Consider the following 16,775-nt stretch of genomic DNA (forward strand, 5'->3'; position numbering starts at 1 on the left):
ATTTAACATTTCACTTATCGAACATATAATTTGACGCAATATCTCCCTCTATTAGGATTTGACATTAAAATGTGAAATATATATTATCTTAAAATGTTTAATTATTAATTAATTATAAGATAAGTATCACATTATTAATTAATTATAAGATAAATATCACGTCAATTATCTTTTACCCTAAAAATGATAAAATGTCCTTTATACCCTTATACTTTTATAAAATTTTAAATTTACCCTTCATTTTAATTAACATTATTTTTAAAAAATTAAAATAATTTTTTTTTTAAGAATTAAAAAAAAAAAAAAAAAAAAATTCAAGGTGACCCACCTGGGTCACAAGGTGATCCAGCAGTGAGTCATAAAATGACCCAAAGCTGGGTCACCCATGACCCACCTGGGTCACCCATTAATTATTTTGGCGCTGGCGGCACAGAACATTTAGGCGCTGGCGGCACAGAACATTTAGGCGCTGACTGAAAATTTATTGGCGCTGCGTTAATTTCCTTTTCCTTTTCCCTAATTCTATAGAATTTTCCCTCTTCTTCGTCTTTCACCTTTCCCTCTTCTTCATCTCTCACGTTTCCCTCTGATCTTACATCTAGCAGTTATCTTGGTTTGATTAAGAATCTGATTTTTTTCTCCCTTTTCTTGGACGGTTAAACTTTGCACCTCTTGCTTCCTCAGAATTTTGTGGGTTTATCCACTGCTGATGGTTATATAAAATGTGGTTCAAAAACAAATGAGGTATGCATTCCTTGCCAGAGTCACTCTAGTTTTTTGATTAGTGATTAAGAAGGTTTTTTTCTTCTCTGTTCTCTTCTCATAAATTGAAGGAAGTTCAGCACCTGTTGAAAATTGAAGAAGATTCCAAAAAGCTTCCTGTATCTATTTGGTTCATTATATCTACATTTTATTTTATTTTTTTTTATTTTAACTCTTCCTTAATCTGCCCTTTATTCTTAAAAAAAAAAAAAAAAAAAAAAAAAAACTAAAAGCGCATTCTCGTTCATTTCAAAGGGATTGCAAGGGGTGCGGGATTCTGCAATCGGCGCTCACGTTGGGTCTCTTCATCTTCTTCTTTGATCTCTCGCGTTCTCCCTCGGATCTCCTCTGCAATCCGTGGCCAGCACCCTAGAACCCGCAGGTTTGTTATTTTACGTTTTTTAAGATTATAGGAATTTTGTGGGTTTGGATGGTTTTTTGAGTAATCTTGTGGGGCTTATTTATTCTTTTTTTTTTTTTATTGTGTTTGATCTAAGGGCGTGAATCTTGAAAATATTGTGGCTTTTGACAGATTAATTTGCATTGGATTTGCTATTAATTGGAATTTTAAGCCTGATATATGATTTTGATTGTTGAATAGTGGCACTTGTGAAGTATTTTCTCTTTCTGATATTGTTTACTTTTTTGTCAAATTACTTTCTGTGGTTGACTTATAAGAACGAAGGTTTCTTGGTTCCTCACTTCCTCTCTGTGGAATCAATGGTTAGTCTTGTTAGTGGAGGACATCTGATTGGAGTCATTCGAAAAAAGAAAAAAAGAAAAAAAAGAATATAATTGATTTTTGAATTTTATTGCTTTCTCGAGCTTAAGATTCTAAGTTCTATGGCTGGTACAGATTAAACGCCCTGTATGCTAGTTTTTCTTTTTCCCTTTAATAAAATTTCGGCTTTAAGATGGAGTCTTGATACCATTAGATATAGGTGGTTTCTGCAAGAAGGTAAATCTTTTAAGCAATTGACTGTTTACTTTGTAAGTCTTGTTTCTATCCGCCTGTCCTTCCCCCCTCCCTCTTTTCCTTTTCTAGTAAGTGCAAAGGATGGCTGAAAAGTGCCAAAGAGAGGCAACCCTTTGGTTAAGCTAAGGGGATTATCCCTGTTACATATTGATAACCTGGCTCTAACCAGTCATGGTTAAGCTATTTTCTGGATATCAAAGCCCACATTATCTGATTGGACCCTAAATTATGTTAATTTTGTGTCTTTTCCTTTTTGGGAAAAGGATAAATTATCTAGGTTAGCACTCATTGCCATCTTCTGAAGTTGTTTGTGTATGCATTCTAGACAATAATATTTTGACTGAGTTTGGTTTTCTTGAATTAGACATGATAGATTGCTCACCAACCAAAAAAAAAAAAGAGAGAAGAAAGAAATTAGACATTTGAACGAGAAACATGGTTAGGGGTTGGACAAAATTGCGAGTATAATATCTATTAGTAATTTATAGATCCTATTTTGAACATGGATTTCAAGCAAAACATGTTCTTTGAACCAAATTTTTCTCAGGTACAACAGAACTAACTGGAAAGGTGGTGACTGCTCTCTCTCTCTCTCTCTCTCAATCTTTTTACAAACCTAAGACAATGCAAAGCATTTATCCGTTCAATAAAAGTAGTAGTATATTCAACCTCACCAAGGTGAGATTAATCTTAGGATTGTCCAACATGTGTATAAGTATGTCATTTTCCTCAATGAGATATCTATTTTGTTTTTCCTTGTTTAAGCTTATTTTATTGATAATATGACCTGTTCTACCATCTAATTACTATAATCTTTTGTGAGTTAGCTGCACTTGATGGTGCATCTTAAATTTTGATGGTGTTCTATGTTTATTTAAATTTAATTTGTTTTGTAGTATTTCAGGTTTTTTAGATTATGCTTGTGTTCCATCTAGGTTTTACAAATTGATGTTTTGCAGAATGTATTTTATGGTTGGTTAGTTTATGATTGCTTTCTTAAATGAAAAGCGTTTATCATGATATTTTCGAGTTTTTATTTTAAAAAAATTGTTATTCATATATTCGCGAAAAAAAAAAAATTCAAAAGTGGTTGCTGATTTTCGAATTTGCATAATACCCAGAAATGGAAGAAACTATAGTTTCGAATGCCCTTGTAAACAAGCCAAAAACCATTGGTTCCTCACGTCCCCGTTAACATGTGATTGGAGTCATGTCAACCACTAAGAAAAAATTAACATCAACCAATCACATGTTAACACATATCAACAAGTTGTAAAAAAAAAAATTATAGGTCTAACATTTTTCCTTTGTCTATATGTCTGTCTCTATATCTTGGTAGCCCATGCTAGTTTCCTCATGTCGTTTTGGGTATATATATGGTTGGTTATTGTATTATATTTTTGTGGAAGCCATACTGCTACCAGGAGAGAAATGGGACAAAGCTTATATATCCTGCTTTTTTCTTCTTTTCTTCTTTTTTTTTTTTTTTTTTTTTTTTTAATATTCAAATTGGGAAAGTGAAAAAGGAAAATGCAAGGGCGGGTCCTTCAATTCTTTTTGTTTTTTTGTTGTTACACATGTATTTCATGCTTTGGTCTAGGTAGTCCTGCCTTTCTGTCAAGTTAGGATGCACTTGCTTAATGGTTCGGTTGTATCTAACCTGGGTGGGAAGAGCAAACATGAGAGCTTTCTTTCTGTTTTCTTCACTTTGCATGTTCCTTTTCTTATTGCTTTACAACTATAGAACCATAACTTTGGTGTTGCAACCAAGCAAGTGGATAATATAGCTCTATTTATTTAGCCTTTAATGGCAGTCATGCAAAGAATTAGGGAGAACTTAGTAATTTTATTGACTTATGAATCTTACGGTTTTCGGCTTGTGTTTGCAATGATAGGTGTCGTTTTGTAGTTTTAAGCCATTATTCATGATATGTTTGGCCTTTATATTATATCATTTTCATAATTAAAGGATAAAGAGGTATAAGATCATATAAAATTAAAAAATCACCATTTTTTCCCTTTACATTCTCAGCAAAATAATGGAGAATCTGAATATCTGGTTGAAGCATTTTAAACTGATGTTTGCTGCTTCTTTATTTATTTATTTTAAAATCTTTTTATTTGATTGAAGATGAAACTTTCGAGGGAACAGGATTCTTTGGCAATGACTGCAAAGAAACTTGGCCGTGATTTGGCAAAGGTGAGGTGCTAATATTTGTGTGTGGTTTAATTTTAGTCATCTTGGTGTTCATTTAATGGGGTTATTTTAATTTCTGTTCCATATATTGTGCAATTCATCTTTTTTGATTGAAAAACAAAACAATTACTCTAGAAAGAACGGACACATGTAGTTTTTGCTGCCTTTTCTTTTCTTTCCATGATTGATTAAAAAAACTAGTAGATGGATTTTGTTGGGAAAGAAAGTTGTCAGAATAGAATGGTAACTTTGGCTCAATTGATGCAAAAGTAGCAATATTTCTAATTTGTCTGGTCATAGTCAACATAAAAAATTATACAAATGGTTAGGATCTGCTGCATGTTGTAAATCGTTTCTTTTGCAAAATTGTAAAAGTTAATAGTTCCTTGACAAAAAAAAAAAAAAAAAAAAAAAAGGCATTAAGTCATAAACCTTATTGAAGAAGTCTGCAGCTCTAAAATATCTTTCTGGTTGTGTTGGGTAACCCAAGATGAGTTAAAATTAGTATATGTTGGCTCATCATGACTTACAGAAACTGTATCTTCAGTGAAGAGGGTGAAGTAGCTCTTGATTGAATATCCTTTTTGTTATTAGTCATTCTGGACTTATATTGCGCAGAAAATTTGGATTGTAAGGGAGGATAATTCCATATTTTTGGGTCATGTTGTATTTGGAGTTGAATTGTAAGCCTTAAATGTATGTATGCTATTAGGAAATAAACCATGGCTGTTCATTTCCTCCCAGCCCACTATTTTTTTATTATTATTATTTTTTTTTTGTCTGGAAGGTGGGTAGAAAGGAGAATTAAAATTTGGCTGCACCTAGTGAAGGAGAATTAAAATGTTTGATAAAAAAAAAAAAAAAAAACCATTATCAAACATTGTATATTGTAATATATAGTCTTTGTTTTTTAAGTCAATGTTGACCTTATTTTAAAAGTAAATATCATTTCCTCTTCATAGTAAACAATAATTTAAAAGTAAATGGAATTCCCTTCAAAAAAAAGTAAACGGAATTGTTTGTAGCATTGTCTATATATATCCATTAATTATTTCTTGTATCATAAGTTCCATTATTGGCATTTGAGCTCACAACTAACTCCCAAGCTGGGCCAAGCACATATGGGCTGTTCCAGACACTGCGACACACCATATACAATTTAAAAGTGTTGACCAGAAGGTTAATTAGCAGTAGGATTTGAATGAAGTCAGTAGTTTTTGAGAGCCATTTTGCCCAAAGCCTTGGGGGTTTTTTTCATCTTGGGGAGTCAAATAATTTCTTCAATTAACTAATTAAGGTCTCATATTTCTTCTGCTTTAAACATGTGAGCTATGCAATGGTTTTTGTTGTTATTGTTATCTGTAAGCTAAACTGGATAGCTGATAATTACCCCCATGATTCTGCTTGTAGTTTTGATGGGGATTCATTTATCAGTTCTTTATATGAAGAAGTTTTAGTACAAGGTTGAGTTGAAGTTTTCTATGAGGATTTTTGAATTGGTCTATAATATTAAACTAGGACTTGGACACTAAGTAGAATGGTCTTGAAGTTCCTTTAAAAATTCTTGGCGTATGAAACCCAGTTTATATATAGACAAAGGCAATAGCAACTAATTATGCACCTGGACAGTTCCATATTGTTAGACAATTAATGAGATAATCCGCTAATTGTCTAAATGATTTAATCAATACTTTTTAACATACCTTAACTATATGCATTCTATGAACCATTACCTTTGGTTAATGAGGTAATCCACTACTGTTACATAGATACATGTGCTGCTATAGGTTGGCTTAGTCTTTAGGCGATTTCATCTCTATAAGCCAGTTAAAGAGTTGGCAGTAATTATTAGTTTGCTGCCATGTCCTGACTTGATTATTGTAAGTAGAAGCTTAACACTTCTATTGCTTTCTTAATTAGATACATGGAGCATATATGACACGAGAAATGTTATTTTTTTATTTATTTTTTTAATTTCCCATCCATTTTCCATTTATATATTTTTCAAATTCATCATTAGACATGTAAGATTCACATTTAATGGTAAATTTGAAAAGGAGATGGAGGAATAGCATGTCTCATATGACATAAGGACGACCTAATTTTTTTTTTTTCAAGCTTTCTTGTCAGCAACATAACTTCCTTGTTGGCATATTTATCCTTTACAAATTAGAAAATCTTCCTTTTGATGTTTTGAGCATGTTCTTTTGGACATTGTGAATTGTAATGTTCATATTTCTCTTATCGGTAGACTGAATTTTTGTATTTGTAATCATTTGACTTTAGATTTTTTAATTTGATAAGTAATATCCATGGCTAGAAACTTTTGGTTGCCTTTTTGGTATTCTTTTGTCATGACTTTTTATTGTTTCTTTTAATTAGGATCATTTATATATCTTTTGAATATGACCTCGTCCTTTAAAATTGCATCTTTTTTTTTTTCTTTTTTTCTTTTTTTTTTTTTTTAAATAATAATAAAACATTATTAGGGTCGAATTGACCCTAATATTGTTTTATTTTTTTTAGAATGTTAGACCCATAGTGGACGCCAATGATGCAACCACCAGCGTCCACTCTAGTTCGGACGCTGATACTTATTTTTTTAATTTTTTTTGGATCCTTAGCGCCCACATTAATGGACACTAATAGTTCACCATCAGCGTCCACTCCAGTTTGGACACTGATGGTTGATTTTTTTTTTTTGGGAGCATTAGCGTCCACTTTAGTCGACGCTAATAGTTAACCATCAACGTCCACTATACTTTGGACGCTGATGGTTGATTTTATTTTATTTTATTTTTAATTTTTTAGGACCATTAGCGTCCACTCAATGTGGACGCTAATAGTCCACCATTAGCGTCCACTTTGAGTGGACGCTGATAGTGTAGCACTAGCATCGACTTTGCCTTCTATTGACTCTAGCTTCAGCAACAAAAATATACGACTTTTAGCATCCACATTGTCGACGCTAAAAGTGATCATTAGCGTCCACTTATAAGTGGACGCTGATAATCACACATTTGATCATTAGGGTCGGACGATTAGCGTCCAACCCATTAGCCGACGCTGTTGTCAACAGTGTCCACTTTAGGACTTTTAGCGTCCAAATAATGTCGCCCCTAAAGACCTAAATTCTTGTAGTGTCAATTGCATCAACACAATTAAACCATTTGGTGGATTTTATGAAGTGGATCAATTTTCTGCTTCTATAACCTTGAACCATTCAATTAGAGTAAAATCTTTCATAATCTTTCAAAGGTTAAAAATTACGTCTATTTTATTGGAAAGAAAAGCATAAATAAATAAATAAAACTGATGTTCATTTGTTTGGCCTAGCTAGCTAGTTTCCTTACAACTCCTTCAAGTATGATAGGTTGGTATGGAAAGATATTATTCTCTTGTGACTTCCTAACAAATCCGACCGTCATATCATGATCATGTTCTACCCAAACATTGTCAAAATTATTGTGATCAAAATTGTCATGGATTGGTCTACCTGATTAAACATATATATGGTATGCGATCCATTGCAGTATTTTTAACCACACACTTTGTCTGCAATCAGTTTTTCTTTCTACTCATGTCCTTAAGAAATAAGAAAAGAATAATATAAGGATTTGTCAGTAGTGCAAAATTTGCCTCTTTTCTTTTACGATTAGCTAGAAAACACCACAAACATGGCTGCAAAATGTTGGTACATGTTTTGGTGCAACAGTCTCCGATTGGTGAGATCTGCATGTTATTCATGTTCTTCGCGGCGTCTTCAATTCCGTTGGTCTTCGCGCTCCTTTAATTCTTGTAAAACAATAGCTTATCAGGAGAACTCACTGGTGGGGACCCGCGGGTCTCACTTTGATGCCTAAATTAGATCCTTTCTCATTTTTGATCCGTAAGAATCCAAAATGTATTGCGTACCATAGGTTTGATAATTGATACCTATTTATAGAGTTGATAATCCGACGCTGGAAATGGCAAATAGGTGGAGGATTCGGGATATAGGAGCAATTGACTAGTGAATTAATAACCTTTTCCCCTCGACTGTTATGGTCGAGGTGAAGCTGCTCTCGTAATCAATGAGTATTCGAAGATATGTGTAACCGTCAATGTGATCAATGCGCATCCATTCTTGTAGTTATGATATTCCCATCATTATTAGTTTTTGACCGTTAGAAACGGAATATGCGCTCCCGGTCATTAATTTGGCGGTTACGAACGAGATATATGCTTGGATGTTAATCTTGGCTTTCGATATTTGACCTGTTTTTTAGGGGTGTAACAGTTACCACCCCCCCCCCCCCCCCCCCCCCCCCCAAATTCCTTTATCCGAGGAACGTGGATAAAAGGAAGTTTAGCATGTCTTGGGGATTCCACAGCCTGTTCCACCCAAGACCCAAGGGTAAAAATCGAGACCTGAGCTTCAATACCCAAGGGTTAAATCCGACCCTCTCTTCGAAGACTTGGTTGAAAAACCAAGTAATAATCTTCTTTGATCTGAGGGTATAAGCCGAGACCCCCTCTTCAAGACTTGGTTGAAAAACCAAGTAATAACCTTCTTTGATCCGAAGAGTAGATCCAAGACTTGAGGATAAAAAACTGACCCTCCATTGATGAGTCCAGAGAGTGAAAATCTGACCACCCTTTTCAAAATCCAAGGATGAAAGCCTTCCGGTGAATCCAAGCTTAGGATTTTCATCCTTCTTGTTTTTTTTATCAAGGGTTTCCTCCTTTTTTTTTTTTTTTTTGGTCAAGGGTTTCCTCCGTGTCTCGATTTTTTTTGTCAAGGGTTGTCTCCCTGTCTTTTCGAGAATAGGATTTTCATCCTTCTTTTTTTTTTTTTTTGGTCAAGGGTTTTCTCCCTGTCTATCCGAGAATAGGATTTTCTGATTGCCTACTTGAATCTAGGGCTTGAATCTTGTTTTTTTATCAAGGGTTTTCGAAATCCTTGTCTTGTTTTTTATTTTTTTCAGGGGTTTCCTTCTTGTCTCTTTTTTTTTTTTTTTTTTTTTTTTTTGTCAAGGGTTAGTCTCCCTGTTTTTTTTTTTTTTTTTTTTGGGTGTTGAGGGTTGTCTCCTTGTCTTGTTTTTCTTTTCTTTTTTTTTTTTTTTTTTGTCAGGGTTGTCTCCCTATCTTGTTTTTAGAGCAATTTGGTTCCTCGGTGTCTTTATTCTCGGGATTTTGTGATTGTCTTGTCTGGAACCCTTTAGTCGGATGCTTCCATTATCATCTCCTTCTCCAGCAATTTTGAATATAAACCATGCATTCACATAGGAACTACAAGCGCATAGTAATATAATTATCAAAACAATTACCTCCAACCGTATTGTTTTATGAATTTGGAGTTTAATCTTATGAATTTTCATGCTCGAAATTATGTTCGAGGGTTGTTAGGTCCGAGTAGTACTGCCATGCTGCTTAGAGTATCCTGCTCAGAGGTAGGATGGAGCAGATTAATTTCTTGCAACTTCGGAATGTCTTCCTGGGAATTTGAGATGGTTCCCCTGGATGCTCAGAGTGAGATCTCTGCTCAAATATAAATCGAGTGCTCTGAATTTCAAGGATTGCTCTCATGATTAGTAGGCAATCATTTGTGAGGACGTGTCGCAGTGGCGTCTCCATGGGTCTACCGAGTCCATGTATAAAACAAGTGGCTTTGGTTGTTTAAGCAAAATCAGCGCAGCCATGAATCTTGGACTGGCATAGTTTTCGGTTTACTGCTCGGACTGGGTATCACTGCTTATTCTCCTCTTTGGTTGTCGTAGGTTTTGTGTAGAAACTTATCCCTCAACTCAAAGTCTCACCAAATTGCATGAGCCAAGCATCCTCTAATCGTCTCATTGGAATGCGCCTCCCACATATTAACATTGGGAGAGAACCGACGATGAGAGTAAAAGGGGAATATGGCTCACAACGGCAACGGTCTATCTTTCAGTGAACCTCAAAAGCTCTTCTTTACTAGGCAAGGTGTCACCTTGCGTCTGCCAGGCTTGCCTCTCCCAATACTGTTGATCCATCTTGCATTTGACCAACTAGTTCTGACCATTCAGACTTGGAGAATAGTGAATCCGGATGACAAATCCCGTAATTTAATGCCTTTACTATCGTAAGAGAAAACAACAAGGAAAATAAGTTAAGCCCATTTAATGGGCTGTGGGTAATTCCTTCTTGACATATAGCAATTTGGTCACTTTCTAGTGCCTTTTTGTAAAATCAATGGTAAAAGCAGGCCATAATATCTCCCACTATTCTTGAGCAATGGATTGACTTTCAATGTCTGACCCTCTTGAATATTTAATCAGATAAGAGATTGCCTAATGCCATTTAGTAAGCCAAACTAAAAATGCATGGAAAATCTTATCTTGTTCATCTAATGATGGTGAGCGCTAATCTAATGATTAAATGCAGATCCGTGATGCTTGAGGGTTTTTTGATGTAATGCTCTGAGGGGAGATGGTGCTACTATCAATTGGCTTCAAGGATCATCCCATCGTCAATGGACGGATGCCAATTTTAGTAAGTAAAAATGATATGTCACCCAGAATCAATCCACTAAATTATAGGAAGATAGGGGAATTGATGTGTAAAAATATAAAATCTTCTAGGATTTGCATTTTTCTCCTCACGTATGTTCTTCAATAAAAATTAACGAGATGAACAGGAAAATTTATCTCATTGTCAAGATGTAGGCTAACACCGATTAGTTGCTATTGGGCGTAGTTGAGTTGCATGAACATACATCCACGCAGATCGATTACAAATGAACATGTATCTGTCTTGGGGCAAAGATTTTTTAGGAAGAAAAATCGTCGGCCGGTATGAATGCGTGAATCCAAATTAGATCTCACTTTGATGCCTAAATTAGATCTTTTCTCATTTTTGATCCGTAAGAATCCAAAATGTATTGCGTACCTTAGGTTTGATAATCAATACCTATTTATAAAGTTGATCATCCGGCGCTGGAAATGGCAAATAGGCGGAGGATCAAGGATATAGGAGTAAGTGATGGGGGAATGAATAACCTTGTCCCCCGACTATTATGGTCGAGGCAAAACTACTCCCGTAATCAATGAGTATCCAAGGATATATGATAAGTGCCAAAATATTCGTATTTTAGCCCTTAATTTACACTTATTAATTTCTTAGTCTTGTTATGTTGTGCTATTTTATTTATTTTTTGTGTTTTCTGTATTTTTGTAAGTCATGGAAAAAAAGAAAGCGTTTCTGGAAAAGTTTCAAGCTTCAAGGGTAAATTGGAAAGACCTAGAAGATATAGTTAAGCTTAACCAATCATAGTAGAAGACCTATATGATGTGGTTAAGTTTAATCAAATAAAGGAAATGATTAAATCGAAATTTCTCTAATTAGAGTCAAAATCGAATTGTATTCAAATTTGAATTCTGCACATGTCTTGGTATTTTGACCATAACTTTCAGCTCAAGTATTCGATTGAGGTTATTCTAGCGGAATTGGAAAGCCAACTCCAAATTCTACAAATCATTGTGAAATATTATTTTCCTAATTCAGACTTATGCTATGCTAAAATCGTCTTGCAATAAAAGAACGAAAATTTGGACAAATTCTATTTTGATTTGTACTAGGATTACTTCCTAATTGAACTAGAAAGCTAGACTCTAAATTTCTTAGGATTACTAGGGCTTCTAGGACTCTCCTAAGTCCTATAAGTATACCTCTAAGCATCACAATTTAATACACAATATAGGAGACACAATTCTAAACTTGCTTTGAGAGAGAAGAATTTGGAAGTTACTTCTAGAAGTTTTTCAATTTCTTCTTTCCCTTTTATTTTTAGTCTTTATTTTAATTACGTGTAACTAATTTTTAGTTATGGGCTAAATTGAAGCCATAATCATGTATTTTTAGGATTTCAATATTGGCGCATTTGTTACAATCATATTTTGATATATTTAAATTTATTATTTCATACTTAATTGAATTCCTCATATGAATGTTCCTGATTAACATATGCATATAGTATGGATTAGTTATTTAAGTCAATTTGGTTGATCGAGTCTTAAGCTTAATAAAGTGACAAAAGATACCTTTGCGGGTTCTTGGGATAATCAACATGGGGAATTGAGGGTATATACCCATGCCTTAGGCCTCATGTGTTTGTCGATTTTCACATATTTATGCTTTCTTAAATAACAACTTAGTATATATCCATGCTAAATCCTTTGAGAAAAAAAAAAAAAAAAAAAATTAGAGTGTACACCCATGCCTAATTCAATGCTTAGGAAAATCTATAACTTAAGGAGTATACACCCATGCATTTAGGTTGGCAAACATTAAATATACCGGTATGATTAGCGCATTGGCATATTGTTTTCTTAGTTACTCTGATTCGTGGGGGATATCGAATCCCTAATGCTTTCATTTATCTTTATCTCTTTTTATAATATCAATTTCATGACAAAATTGGTATTTAATTTAGAAAATCAATTCTAAGTAAAATCAACAATTTTCGTGGGAATGATCTCGTATTTGCTGCACTATACTATCGTTTGATCTTGTGCCTTGCGAGTTAAAACGTATCAATGATTCGCCAATTAATTTAGGTGGATATTTGGCACAACAAGTTTTTGGCGCCGTTGCCGGAGATTATTTAATTTTGTTTAGAAATTTTTTTTTCTTCAGTTCATTTTATTTTATTTTATTTTATTTTTAGTTTTAATTTTCTTTTTACTTGGTTTCTGGAATTTTAATTCTGTTCTGCAGCGATGCGATCGAGCGCACTGCTGCAGGGCAATCAAACGCAAAGTCAGACAGTCGCGCTGAAGACGCTATGTTTTCTTTTCTGTTTTGTAGTTTTTCCCGAGTGCGATCGAGTGGCCCACCTTGTGCGATCGAGCGCACTACCAGACAATAGCTACGTTCCAGCACTTTGGGCCATTTGTGAGTTCTCTCTTTCATTTTTGTTTTTGTTATTTAATTTTCTTTTTGTTTTAATCATGTTGAGAGATAATACACCTTCAGTGTAAAGAAAATGATTTCTGCATTTTATGGTGTTTACTGCGACGTAAAATTGTGGTCAACGGAAATCATTTTCACTTTGATAAAAAAATCTTTTTCAATTTTTGAAAAATGGTTTATGGTTTTCAAAACTTAAAATCATTTTCTGACTTTGAGCATCTCATTCTCAAATTGACGGACCCCGTCAAGACCCTCCCAAGACCCCATCGAGACTTGACCGGGACCAGCCCAGGACTGCGCAGGGACCCGTCCGAGACTTGACCGGACCCGCCCGAGACCCCGTCTGCGCTTGACCAGGACCTGCCTAGGCCACCCAGGGACCTGACCGGGACTCAGCCCGGACCCGCCCAAGACTCGATTGTTAAGTGCTAAAATATTCATATTTTTAGCCCTTATCTTACATGTGTTAATCCTTTAGTTTTGGTTAATTTATGCCATTTTAGTTCTTTTATGTGTTTTCCTTAATTTTGTAGGTCATTCGAAGAAAAATAAGCAATCTCAGAAGTTTCGGACTTAAAAGAGCTATTTTGGGAATATTGGAGGTGCTAGTAGTGCGATTGATCGCAGGGGAGCTACGATTGAGTGCACTACAGGCGAAGACCACGAGTGCAAGGCACCTACGATCGAGCACCCAGCACAACAAGATTGATAACAGTCCTGCAATCGATCACACACGAGTTGCGATCGAGCGCACCCGTGCGTAATGAGCAAGTCAACCGCCAGCCTTGATATGGAAAGTGCAATTTTTAGGGTTTTGTAACTTAGTGCGAACTATGGCTCAAACCCTACGTTTTTAAGGGTTACTGTAGTATTCCTAAGGCCTATAAATAGACCCTTAAACCTTTAGAAGAGAGACACAATTTCCAAGGAAAAGAATTGGAGTTCTTCAAGTTCAAGTTTCGGGTTTATTCTTTTCCTTTATTTTATGAAGATGTTTAACATCAAACTTATGTGTAACTAATTTATTTAGTAGGGCTAGATTGAAGCCCTAGTTATGTTTAGTTAATATTCAATATTGGCGCCTTTTTGATGATCATGTTGTGATATTTAACTTAATTAATTCCTGCTTTCATGAATTCCTCATATGTGTGTGCCTGACTAACATATGCGTATGAACTAGTGAGTTAAATCAATTTGGATGACCGAGTCCTGAGTTTAATAAAAGTAACAAAAGAAATCCACACCGAGTTCTTGGGTTAATCAACATGGAGAACCGGGAGTAGACACTCATGCCCTAGGCCTTATGTGTTTATTGATTTTCACAAATTCATGCTTTCTTAAAGAATAACTTAGTAGACACCCATACTAAATCCTTTAAGAAAGAAAATAATTAGAGTAGACACCTATGCCTAATTAGTTGTTTAGGAAAATCAATAGCTTAAGGAGTAAACACCCATGCTCTTAGGTTGACAAACATTAGATATACATAACATGATCAAAATATTGGCATATTGATATATTATCTAAATATAATTAGTGGTGGATATCAAAGCCCAACATTTTTATTATTGTCAACTTAAAATCAATCTTTGTTTTATTTTACTTTTGGAATTTATTTTAAGCAAAATTTAGCAATCTTCGTAGGAATGACCCCGTACTTGCATTATATATTACTATGTTGACCTCGTGCACTTGCGGGTAAAACATATAATTATTTGCCTATTAATTTAGGTAGATATATGTAACAAGAAGTTTTTGGCGTCGTTGCCGGGGATTGCGGCAAGTTTTGTTTAGAATTATTTTATTTTAGTTGTGTTTTTTTTTTTTTTTTTTTGTAGTTACTATTCTGCCTCTAGAGGTGCGCTCGAGCACCCAACCAAGGTGATCGATTGCACATCCAGAGAGCAGCACAGTTACTACACTAATTGTAGATCTGATTTTTTATTTTTTATTTTTCTTTTTCATGCAGGGTCAGTTGAGTCTGCATCTTCGTAAGTTTTATTTTTAATTTTGTTTCTTTTTAATTTGTTTTTTTCTTTTAACTTTTTGTTATTTTATTTTTAATTTCACACATGTGGGGAGGCATTCCAACACCCCATGAACCATGTTCATTATGCCATGACCCTTATCACCATGTTAGAGAATGTCCTTCAATAAGACAAATTTCTAGCAAGATTTTTGGGCATAAGAACACATCATTCTCTAGACCGGAAACTGACCACTATTTTGATTCTTATAACCCACTATGGAGCCAACAGTCTACTCTTTCATGGCAAGCTCAAGCTTCTAGAATTCAAGCACCACAACTTCATGAAGATGAGCCATCTCCACAGCTCTATGATCAATCATATTCATGTCTTAGTCCCAGTTTGAGGCAATCCATTTTCAAGATCTCATGAAGAGGAACCATCTCCCATACATGACTATTCATATTGCTCTCCACCTCAATAATACCAAGAAGAGACACCTCCTCCGAAGAATTATGCGTTAGAAGAAGCGCATGCTAGTTTAGTAGAAACAGTTGATGAGAGTTTTTGTGAGCCAAGTCTTGAGGATCCAATGGGAGAGCGTTTTGATCAAATTGGAGGTGACCTAGACCTAGACAAGCTACTTGAGTATGCTGAAACTTCTAATGAGCCATGTCTTGAGGATCCGGTGGGAGAGTGTTTTGATCAAATTGGATGTGACCTGGATCTTGACAAATTCTTCAAGCAAGCTAAGATGTGTAGTGAGCCAAGTTTGGAGGATCCATTGGCAGAATGCTTTGCTCAATATGAATTTGATTTGGACCTTGACATGATACGTGAGCAAGCTAAGGCCTTATTGAAGTCCATTCCTGAGAACAAGGTGGAAGAAGAAGATGAGCAAACTGAGGTTCTAGAGGAGCTATATTGGAAAAAGGAAGAGAGCACTGAAACTTCTTCAACATCAACTCTTATTCCCGAATTACTAAGAATCCAAGAGAGAAGTCTGTTGGGGCTATGTGATGAGCAATGTGAGGACATCAAGATAGATGAATTCCATGAGTATTATCCAGTTCATGATTCCCCATCAGATGAGAAACTGTTAGAGAAAACTCAAAGTAGTCCTCCCTGATCGATAAACACTCGGAAGCATCTTGCAGCAAAAAAGATTCATTCCCTTTGGTGCAAAAGAAGGAAAGATTGGTGCTTCAAGTTTAAAGTACCACAGTCTGGCTAAAGATGTTAAACTTAGCCCTCATGGGAGGCACCCCATAGTTTATCTTTTTATTTTGTTTAGTGTGTTTTCAATTAATCTTTTTATTTATCTTTAGTTTTGTTTCCTTTTACTTGTTTTCGTGTTTTCTTATTTTGCAGGACAAGTGTACTTCGATTAAAGTTTGGGGGTGTGCTATGAGCCATGCTTTCCAGACAATGTTTTCCATCTCCCGGGTAAATTCTTTCCTTATTTTAGACACATTGGGGACAATGTGTCATTTAAGTTTGGGGGTATGGAAAAACATGCTGTCTACACACACTTTGTTCCAATTTTATGTTATTTGTTTTGTTTGTTTATTTGAAATATATATATATATATATATGCATGTTCATGTTTGCCTAAAAATTTTGGTTAATCTGAAAGAACTGTGGTTTAATTTCATCTGTGAGCTTAAAATTTTGAACACATGATCTGATGAGAGAATTTGTTAGTTTGGTTACTTGTTGAGGACAGTTGAGAAATCACATGTTTGATTTGATCACACAAGCACATTAACACATAATTTATGAGGTATGACATGGGATGATGTGTGTGTTTCTATATCAAGGTGAACTGAATGATTTATTAGATGGATACTTTAGCATATATATATATGAGATGAAAAAAAAATTATTATTATAAATAAATGATCATTGATAAACTTTTCACTGAGTAACTGGACCTCTTGCCCCA

At 34.9% G+C, this 16,775-nt stretch overlaps 1 long non-coding RNA gene across 4 annotated transcripts; it reads left to right on the forward strand.

The window, feature by feature from the left end:
• Positions 1-454: 454 nt before the first annotated feature.
• LOC132190309 (uncharacterized) lies at positions 455-13,938 on the forward strand. 4 transcript variants are annotated; one of them, XR_015913063.1, is made up of 6 exons: positions 455-744; positions 1,018-1,144; positions 3,870-3,938; positions 12,759-12,845; positions 13,113-13,283; positions 13,397-13,938. It is a non-coding gene; the product is annotated as an uncharacterized LOC132190309 (long non-coding RNA). The 4 variants fall into 4 exon arrangements; XR_015913062.1 differs by having other exon boundaries at positions 13,113-13,938; XR_015913064.1 differs by lacking the exon at positions 13,113-13,283.
• Positions 13,939-16,775: the final 2,837 nt, after the last annotated feature.

Source organism: Corylus avellana, chromosome 9 (assembly GCF_965113065.1).
Source record: "Corylus avellana chromosome 9, dhCorAvel1.hap1.2, whole genome shotgun sequence".
In the NCBI taxonomy this organism is placed as follows: domain Eukaryota; kingdom Viridiplantae; phylum Streptophyta; class Magnoliopsida; order Fagales; family Betulaceae; genus Corylus; species Corylus avellana.